The sequence below is a fragment of the Schistocerca americana genome, chromosome 2 (assembly GCF_021461395.2).
Source record: "Schistocerca americana isolate TAMUIC-IGC-003095 chromosome 2, iqSchAmer2.1, whole genome shotgun sequence".
Classification (NCBI taxonomy): Eukaryota; Metazoa; Arthropoda; class Insecta; order Orthoptera; family Acrididae; genus Schistocerca; species Schistocerca americana.
In genome coordinates this window covers 925748921-925759883 of record NC_060120.1, presented here as the reverse complement: position 1 = coordinate 925759883, position 10963 = coordinate 925748921, and positions in this window count along the sequence as shown.

Below are 10963 nucleotides of genomic sequence, written 5' to 3'. Positions count from 1 at the left end.
AAGTGTGATAGGACCCCTGTTATTTTCTACGTACACAAATGATATGGCGGACAGGGTGGGCAGCAATCTGTGGTTGTTTGTTGATGATGCTGTTGTATACGGACACGTGTCAGAGCTGAGCGACTGTAGGAGGGCACAAGATGACTTAGAAAAAATTTCTAGTTGGTGAAATGAATGGCAGCTGCCTCTACATGTACAAAAATGTAAGTTAATGGGGATTAGTAGGAAAAGTGAACCCGTAATGCTCGGATGCAGCATTAGTAGTGTCCTACTTGACACAGTCAGTCTTTTAAATATCTAGACGTAACACAGCAAAGCCATATGAAATGTAACGAGAAAGTGAGGACTGTTGTTGGGGAAGACGAATGGTCGACTTCGGTTTATTGGGAGAATTTTAGGAAACTAAAGTTCATCTGTAAAGGAGACCGCATATAGAAGGCTTGTGCGACCTATTCTTGAATATTGCTCGAGTGTTCGGGATGCGCAGCAGCTCGGATTACAGGAAGACATCGAATCAGTTCAAAGGCGGACTGCTAGGTTTGTTACCCATGAGTTCGAACATCACTCAAGTATTGTGGAGATTCTTCGGATAGTCAAATGAGAATTCATGGAGGGAAGGTGACGTTCTTTTCGAGGAACACTAATGAGAAAATTTAGAGAACCTGCATATGAAGCTGACTGCAGAACGATTCTGCTTAGGCCAACATACACTACTGGCCATTAAAATTGCTACACCAAGAAGAAATGCAGATGCTAAACGTGTATTCATTGCACAAATATATTATACTAGAACTGACATGTGATTACATTTTCACGCAATTTGGGTCATAGATCCTGAGAAATCACTACCCAGAACAACACGGCCTTGAAACGCCTGGGCATTGAGTCAAACAGAGCTTGGATGGCGTGTACAGGTACAGCTGCACATGCAGCTTCAACACGATACCACTGTTCATCAACAGTGGTGACTGGCATATTGTGACGAGCCAGTTGCTCGGCCACCATTGACCGGACGTGTTCAATTAGTCAGAGATTTGGAGAATGTGCTGGCAGGGCAGCAGTCGAACATTTTCTGTATCCAGAAAGGCCCGTACAGGATTTGCAACATGCGGTCGTGCATTATCCTGCTGAAATGTAGGGTTTCGCAGGGATCGAATTAAGGGTAGAGCCACGGGTCGTAACACATCACTAAATGTAACGTCCACTGGTCAAAGTGCCGTAAATGCAAACAACAGCTGACCGAGACATGTAACCAATGGCACCCCATACCATCACGCCGGGTGATACGCCAGTATGGCGATGACGAATACACGCTTCCAATGTGCGTTCACCGCGATGTCGCCAAACACGGATGCAACCATCATGAGGCTGTAAACAGAACCTGGATTCATCCGAAAAAATGACTTTTGCCATTTGTGCACCCGGGTTCGTCGTTGAGTATTCGTCGTTGAGTACACCATCGCAGACGCTTCTGTCTGTGACGCAGCGTCAAGGGTAACCGCAGCCATGGTCTCCGAGCTGATAGTCCATGGTGCTGCAAACGAAACGTCGTCGAACTGTTCGTGCTGATGGTTGTTGTCTTGCCAACGTCCCCATATGTTTACTCAGGGAACGAAACGTGGCTGCACCATCCGTTACAGGCATGCAGATAAGATGCCTGTCATCTCGACTGCTAGTGATACGAGGCCGTTGGGATCCAGCACGGCGTTCCGTATTACCCTCCTGAACCCACCGATTCCATATTCTGCTAACAGTCATTGGATCTCGACCAACGCGAGCAGCAATGTCGCGATACGATAAACCGCAATCGCGATAGGCTACAATCCGACCTTTATAAAAGGCGGAAACGTCATGGTACGCATTTCTCCTCCTTACACGAGGCATCACAACAAGGTTTCACCAGGCAACGCCGGCCAACTGCTGTTTGTGTATGAGGAATCGGTTGGAAACTTTCCTCATATCAGCACGTTTTAGGTGTCGCCACCGGCCCAACCTTGTGTGAATGCTCTGAAAAGCTAATCATTTGCATATCACAGCATCTGCTTCCCGTCGGTTAAATTTCGCGTCCGTAGCACGTCATCTTCGTGATGTAGCAATTTTAATCGCCACTAGTGTACATTTCGCGTAAGGATCACGGAAATAAGGCTGAAAAATTAGTGCTCATACGGAGGAATATAGATAGTCGTTTTCCGTGCGAGTGAAACAGGAAATTAAGTGATTAGTGGTGCTGCCTTAAGAACGACTGAGTCAATGGGATTGTTTCATTTCATATTCCTGTATATGGATACACCCGGTGACTGCTCCTAGAAGCGAACAGAATGTATGCGTTCTTTCCTTGGATCCACTCTTGCCCCACTGGAGGAGCCCCATCCGACAGTCTTTCTGAACTAAGACGTTCCTGAGCAACTGGTAGTGGAAGCACCTACTAGCTAACATGTAGCAGGCAGCCTGTTTCGGTTTGATGGCCGCGTAAAGACGCAGTGGTATGGACTCCATGGGATAATGAAAGAGTTGGCCAGCCGTCATGACCCTTCACCACTCAACAGTTGTCCACAATTCTCCGAGAAGGGCTGGATCAGGGACCAAAGTATTCCACGTCTATTTATTATTTACGAGTGCGATTTCGGCGATTCTATGACCTCACTATGAAGTCCGTCAACGCATATCAGGTCGTGTTAAGAGGACGTTGCTCTCGAGTCAGTCATTGTTAGATATTCTATAGATTAACGGTTAACGTTTTTTTGACAAAACTATTCCCTATCAAAACTGAACCACACGGCATGCAAGAAGATGAGGCAGACGTAGTACCCTCATTGTCAGACTACAAGAGAAATGTAATAATTCCCATTTCAAAGACGTCAGGAGCTGACAAGTGTGAATGCTTCTGAACTACCAGATCAGTAAGTGCTGGTTGAAACACACAGGCGCGAATTGCGTATAGAGGGAAGGAAAAACTGGTAGAAGCCGAGTTAAGTGAAGATCCGTTCGGGTTTTCGAGAATTGTTAAGACCACGTGAGGTAATACTGACCTAACGATTTATCTTACAAGGGACCTCAGATTTAGTGGTAAGAGGGTCCAGTGGACACCCCGTCAAAAACTGAATACAGATCAAGCATGAAAATAGGAAGAATGTGTACTGAACTGTGAAAAAAAAGACACAGCAACAGTCCAAGCACAAGAAATGCCACGATAGAAGAGTGTGAAAGAGCCGGGGCGACGAGTTTAAGTGGTCACGCTGTTGTAGTGCAAACCGGGCGAGCCGTGTTCAAGGCTCCCTTGTGCCAACATTTTTTTTTTTTCGGTGTTCGCTGTATTCACATTTGTGTCTGAGTCGTTGTGTAACGTCCGTTTGCAACAGCGAGGTGTAAGGAAGGGACCTATAATGAAAGTTGATTCTTCGCAACTACTCTATTAGCAGACGAAAGGAAGTGGCTGTCGTATGGGAACCACAAACGTTTGATGACAAGGCGACAAGTCAACTGAATCCTCCACCGGAAAACACGTCTGGTGTGTCATACACAGCATTAGTGACAGTATGTGTGGTATACGACAGGAATCTCTTATCGACGCACCCAATTCGTACGCCTGGTGAGTGAGATATGCCTCCTTGCCCGATTTAGATGTTCGTATTAATGTGAATATGATGGAAAGATAATAGTTTTCACATAAACTGCAACAAATGAACAATCACACAGTTTCTCTGTGCTCTGTCAGAACATATGTTTTTAACGTTTTTAAAGTTGCGTTCCGTTTTGGAAGTTTTGACTCCTGAATTCTTTTGTTGTAACATAGTTCACACCCGTTTATTTGTTGTTTTCATTTCTGTGAGACGTCTATATGGTACGTCGCCTGCTCTCACTATTCATATATGTTTGCGGCCGTAATGTATTCTTACCACATGAGTCTTACTCTATATCCAATGTATAGTATGACAACCGCGAAGGCTACAGAAAGACAACAAACATTTCAATGACTGGACGGACAGTATATAATGTTGTGAAAATAAATAAATTGCACTAGTGAGTTTTTCATCCGGCTTATCCGCTTTGTAGTTTAACACAATGACCACTTAACCACATCGCTGCGTGTCTTCCACATTGTTCTGTGTTGCACTTCTTATTCTTGGACCGTTCTCGGCTTCTGTTTTGCTTTCTTTCACAGCTCAGTACATCTTCTTCCTGTTTTCAAGCTTGATCTGTGTTCAGTTGTTTAGGGGTTATCCACTGGGCCACCTTACCACGAAATCTAAGAGGGTCGGATGGGGAGTTTTCCATGTTATAATATAGGTTAAAGAAACCAAAATCTACTTTTATTGCTTTTCAAGATTTAGAGAAAGCTTTCGACAGTGTTGAGTGGATTAAAATACATCAGATTCCGAATCCATCAAAGGTAATATGGACGGAGCGAATGGTTATTTGTAAGGGGCAATAAAATCAAAGCGAAACAGATGGAAAAAGGTAATTAAGCTGTTTATAATTTCAAAAGCAATAGCCATAATTGTTAATAGAGTTATCCCACTGTGAAACAAACAGCCACTGCCTACATGGAAAAATGTTGGCAGTTGCCTACGGCACCATAATTGTACGCAGGCGTCCACCTCTTCATCCGAAGCGAATTGACGATCGTGAATGTCTTTGTCCAGGCCTCTGAAAATATGGAAATCGCATGGGAAGAGATTGGGACTGTATGGAAGACTTGTAAAGGCTTCCCAGCGAAACTTCTGCGGCGTCGTCTAAACAATCTTGGCAGCATGTGGGCAGACCCGCAGACATTTTTCCATGAAGGCAGTGATAATCTTAACTCGCAGTCGGATAAATATATTAACAGTTACTGCAATTTCTTTCGAAATAATAAACAGTTTATTTACTTTCTCCATTTGTTTCGTATTCATTTGATTGCCTTTTTGTACAACTTGTTTAGAAAGAAGACTGCAGTTATAAGAGCCGAAGGAAGAAAGGCTGAGAAATGAGTGAGTTGCCCGATATTATTCAATCTGCCGATTAATAAAGCTGTGAAGGAAACCTAGCAGAAATTTGGAAAGGAACAGTTCGGGGGGAAGAAATAAAAATTTTGAGATCTGCAGATGACGTTACAATTGTCTCAGAGGCGACTAGAGAGCAAGTGAAAGGAAAGTGTGTGTAACAGAGGTTATAATGTGAATATTATTAAAGTAAAACAGGTATGACGGAATGCAGTCGAATTAAATCAGGCGATGTTGAGGGAATTACATTAGGATGTAAAACACTAAAAGTAGGAGATGAACTGGGCTATTTGGGTAGTAAAATAACTGATGATAGCCAAATTACAAAGGATATAAAATACAGAGTGGCTGTAGCACGAAATCCATTTCCGAAAAAGATGAATTTGTTAACATCTAACATAAACGGAAGAGTTAGGAAGCCTTTTCTAATGGAATTGATCTGGAGTGTAGCCTTGTACGCAGCTGAACCGTGGACGACAAGGGCTTCAAACAGGAAGAGAATAGACGCCTTTGAAATATGGCACTACAGAAGAATGTTGAAGAGTAGATGGGTAGGTCGAGGAACTAATGAAGTAACACTGATCGAATTGAGGGAAAAAAGAAATTAATGGTACAACTTGGCCAAAAGAAGGGATCGAGTGGTAGAATATATCCTGCTGTTCTTTATATGTGATTTCGCGCTGATAATCCCCACAGATTGACGGCATGTTTCAGTTACGGTACGCTGCCGTACATTAAAATAAACGAACAAAAATGTCTTCATTTGCATCTTTCCAAAATGCCTGCGTTCATAAAGAAAAGTCTCCGTTAATGGTGCGTCCATCTTACCTCTCACTTGACCTCAGTCGCAAAGTTTGTCTGCCTCCAACGACGATGAAGGACGTTGCCCATGGCCGCTTCTTTTCCACTAGGGAAGGTATTCTTCGCATCAGTGATTTTTCCAGTAGGAGTAGCAGAGGCCACAAGAAGCGTTGCCCATAGGCACAATTGTACGGCAAGGCCGATGAGAAAAATGTGTTAATTTATGAGCAAGCCATATTAAAAAGTCAAATATGTATAAGCTTTTTGAGATAAGTAGTTTTCTCGGAATGAAGAGAGGCGGTAGGCAGACGTAGAGGTATATTTAGGTGTCATGCAAATATATCCGTTCACACCTCATCAATCAGTTAGGGTAAATGTACAAATGACGTCTAAAAAATAAGAGTGAAGGATACTACAAACAGGCAAAGCAGGAATAGCTAGACGAGAAACACGAGGCTGTGGAAGCATTCATAACTATCGGCAAGATAGATACAGCGTATAAGGAGATTAAAGAGATCTTTGGAGAGAGGAGAAGCACCTGTATGAGTATTAGGAGCTCAAATGACCAGTCCGTACCATCGTAAGCAAAGAAGGGAATGCTTAAAAGTGGAAGGAATACGTAGAGGGTCTATATAAGGGAAACAAACTTGAGGGCAATGCTATAGAAAGAGATCGAGGCGTAAATGAAGATGAGATGGGTGATATGATAGTGCGAGAAAAACCTGATAGAGTTCTGAATGACCAACATAGATACATATCCGCTGGAGTAGACGACATTAGCTCAGAATTAGATCCTTGGAGAGCTAGCCAGGACAAAACTGTTTCACCTTGTATGCTAGATTTATCAGACAGGTGGTATACTCTTCGCCTTCAAGAAGAATGTGACAATTGCAATTCCAAAGAAGGAAGGTGCTGCAAAATGTGGACATGGCCGAACCATCAGTTTAATAGGTCATGCTTGCAAAATTCCGACACGAATTACTTACAGGAGAATAAAAAAACTCGCTGAATCAGTTCAGTTTGACTTCTAGAGAAATGTAGAAGCACGCGAGGCCATATTGACGCTACGATGTATCTTAGGAGACAGGTTAAATGAAGTCAAGCCAACGTTTATAGCACTTGTAGACTTAGAGAAAGCTTTTGACACTGGTGACTGGTCTACACCCTTTGAAATTCTGAAGGTGGCAAGCGTAAAACACATGGAACGAACGATTATTTACAACGTGTCTACAGGAACCAGACTGCAGTTACAAGAGTCGAGGGGTACGAAAGGGAAGCAGTATCTTGAAAGGAAGTGATACAGGGTTGTAGCTTATTCCCGATGTTATCAATCTGTACATTGCACTAATAGTAAAGGAAAACAAGGCGCAGTTTCGTAATGGGATTAAAGTTCAGTAGATTACCGATGACACTGTAATTTTCTGACATGCCTCATATACGAATGGTTCAAATGGCTCTAAGCACTATGGGACTTAACATCTGAGGTCATCAGTCCCCTAGACTTTGAAATACTTAAATCTAACTAACCTAAGGACATCACACACATCGAACCTGCGACCGTAGCAGCAGCGCGGTTCCGGACTTAAGTGCCTAGAGCCGCTCGGCCACAGCGGCCGGCCTCATATACGACAAAGGACTTCCAAGAGCAGTTTAACGGGGAGGATAGCGCATTGAAAAGGTATTACAAGGTGAACATCGACTACAGTAAAATAAGTCTAATCCACTGAGGAACACAATTAAAGGATTGCTTTTTTGAAACCTTGTAATTGTTTGCCACTGCAAAGCATGAAGTTCGAAATTTGGCTCGTAGGTGGCTACAACCATCCTCTTTGATGGTGCAAACGCGTGGCGCCCTACGACGTCAGCCTCGAGCACGATGACGCTTCAGACGGCAAGGTGTCGACACTTGTGAAGAAGAGACCAGAGCTCAGAAGTTCGTGTGAGCTGTTAGTTGCGTTAATGATGTCACATTGGCACCACATTTCACCACAACTCTGCCCAACGCCGCAGCAGACATGTCACACGATTTGAATGTCATCCACCCCTCCTCCTTTATCTACATTTTGCCCCTTCTTTTGATGGCTCTGCGATGGAGAACAATGCTGCGTCGCTCTGCGTTGAAATCGCACGGTTTTCTTGTCGGTGGTCGAGGAAGACAGGTCAGACGCACCGCCGCTCACACCCAAGCCTTCAAATTTCGGACTCTCAGATCGGTACCAAACATTAGATGTCGGCAGAGTATGAATCAAAACAACTATTAACTCGTGACGTGTTATGTCGTCCAGTAGAACATACGTAAACGGTAGTTAGAAGTATCACCAGAGCTATGGAGCAAAGCAACGGCGTGTCTTCGTAATCTAGCGTGGGTGAAATGGTAGAGCGTTAGGTCACCGTATCGAAATTCCAGTGTCAAATCGCACCAATGAGAAATTTTTTTAACCGTTTACACACGAGACTGTTACATGGGAGAACATTTTCCTGACGCGTAAAAGGACTTTTTGGAGTTTTTAGCAATGTTGTTTTGGCAGTCTGCTTTCGCTTCCTTAGCTGTATTTATTGTTGATTTTATCATTTTGTTTATTATTAATTATTATTACTGCTATTACTTCCACACGCGTGATGCAATTGTTTCTTTATTTTTCTGTTCTGCTCGTATATTCTGTAAAACTGCAAATGTACTGTGTAGGTTTACTTCATTCAAAGAAACGAAGCGAAAGTAGACTGCCAAGAGAACATTGCTGTGAACCCCAAACAGCTCTTTTCCATGTCACAAACACGTCGTCCCATAGCCCTGGATGCAGGAGACCCAACAGTAGCAATGGAAGGTTAAACATTATTCATTTATTTATTAAGATGATCGATTTCTGGCGTAGTAATATTATAAAAAACTACTTATGACCTCTAGGCATCTACTAATATTTGTATTGGAAAAATCTACTTTTATTGTGCAAATATTTATTAATCAAGATCACTTGCTTCGTGCCAGAATGACAGTGATTTACCTATATTCCTAGTTGCTGACGTAACGATCGCTCTCGTGTATAGCCATAGCGCCTCACACCGCCATCCACTGGCAACGCAGTATGGTCCACCGGCTCCTTCAGCCAGCATGAGAACTTAATCTTACTCCCGACCGTGTACGTTCTGCATTACAGCTGTACTCACTGAATGCTACAAGATATTTGGGGGCTGACGAAATAATGAATGAATGAATTAATGATATCTACTAACCTATGCATCGAGTCTGCTGGTTCTAATACTCCAATTCTCAGTCCTTCATTCATGAGACAGACTGAGTTGAAATCGAAGCCCTTATGGGTCTGAGGTATTTTGGTGATATATAAGGTTGATAGGGCAAATTTAGAACAACTCTGGGACAGAGGTGGCACGGGATAGAAATATCCTGCTCTACATTGACTCTACATTGGTTCATCTATGAATTGATAAGTCGTCTACGTCTCAGAGATGAAAAGCGGATAAACTGGCTGCTATACGAAATATTTTTGTTTTGTTCACTAAAAGCTGCATCACGCGCTATTGTCTTGGAGAATGTGACTTTAGAAGAAATGCTTCTAAAATTGATGTATTTTCCGAACGTACATTCCTTCCAAGCCTGGCAAATGCGTAATGAAAATGTTCGATCTAGCTGATGCAAGAACAATTTACACCTCAAAATAGGAAGTTTATTTGAGAGAGCAACCAGATGGGCCTTACTGAGTAGCTGTGCAGCTGATATCGTAAAAGATTGTGTAGCCATATTTCCAAAGTATCAAGAAACATAATCAAGGGTAATTGGTTTACGAGCTACGAACTGGCCCTGTCACTTCTGAATGACCAACTAACAATTCTGGGAACAGTAAGAAAGAACAAGAAAGAGTTCCCCCAAAATTTGTGAATACAAGAGGTACTTTTACAAGAATTGTTTTCTTTCAGAAATATTGCCAAATAGTTAATGACATGAAAAAAAGCAAGAGTATAATTCTATTGAGTACTGTACACCTTAACGAAAAATAAGTGAAACAATTGGAGAAGGAATGAAGCCTGAGATAATAACACTATATAATTCAAAGTCAAGCCCTTTTGCATTCCAAGTCATTAAAAAATAGGAGAAAAAAAGCAAATTAGATCTAAAAGACGCATCATAGCAAATGTGATACAAACGAACACAGTAGCAATGCAAGGTTAAACTAACGAAAATGTACGACCGGCTATATCTCGACTGTAAGTACGACGTACAGGCTTCGTGCCATAGAGGTCGGTGGCCTATATGGTGCCTTCCGTTCTAGTTCTGTCGTAAGATTATGCTCTCAGGAAATTGTTAGTTTTCAGTTAAATGTTATTAACGGTGTTGATAATATTAGTGTATGGTGTTTGGTAAATAAATACAACATAATGAAATCCATTTTGAACGTTATTCCTGATAATATAGCTTTCCACTTCGTCACGTAGAATCACATAATGTAGAATTGCGCTTTACAGAGAATCCGACGGCACTGATACTGCTTCTGTGACGGACATAAACTTCGAGAGCTTCTCGGAAAAACAGGTAGAAAGAATCCTACCCGACAATACACTAAGGTAGTCCAAAGACGGATTGTCTTAATTTCACACTACCTTCGAAAATGTTCATTACTTTTTCTCACTGAGACTCTCCAAAAAATAATGAAAGGAAAAAAGGTTATTACTTGATACGCTCATGTTCAAAAAGAAAGAGAACGCCTTGAACGACTAGAGATAGGACGTGTGTATTACTATGTTCTACAGAAATTATTGGCATTTCAGGCAACCCAGTTCAGCATGTGTCCTGTTGCCTAATAGGCACAGGGTCCGCAATGTGTCCTGACAACTTGTTTCTTTCGTGATGGCGTCGACGTGTATAAAGCACGAATGGCGCCCTGTGGGATAGCCATCCATGTTGCATTCACCTGGTTCAAGTTCATCTGTGTTGGTTAGCACTGAGTCACAGCACTGCACCCGTCGTTTCATAATACAGGGTCATTCAAAAAGAATACCACAACTTTAAAAATGTGTATTTAATGAAAGAAACATAATATAACCTTCTGTTATACATCATTGCAAAGAGTATTTAAAAAGGTTTTTTTTTCACTCAAAAACAAGTTCAGAGATGTTCAATATGGCCCCCTCCAGATACTCGAGCAATATCAACCCGATACTCCAAC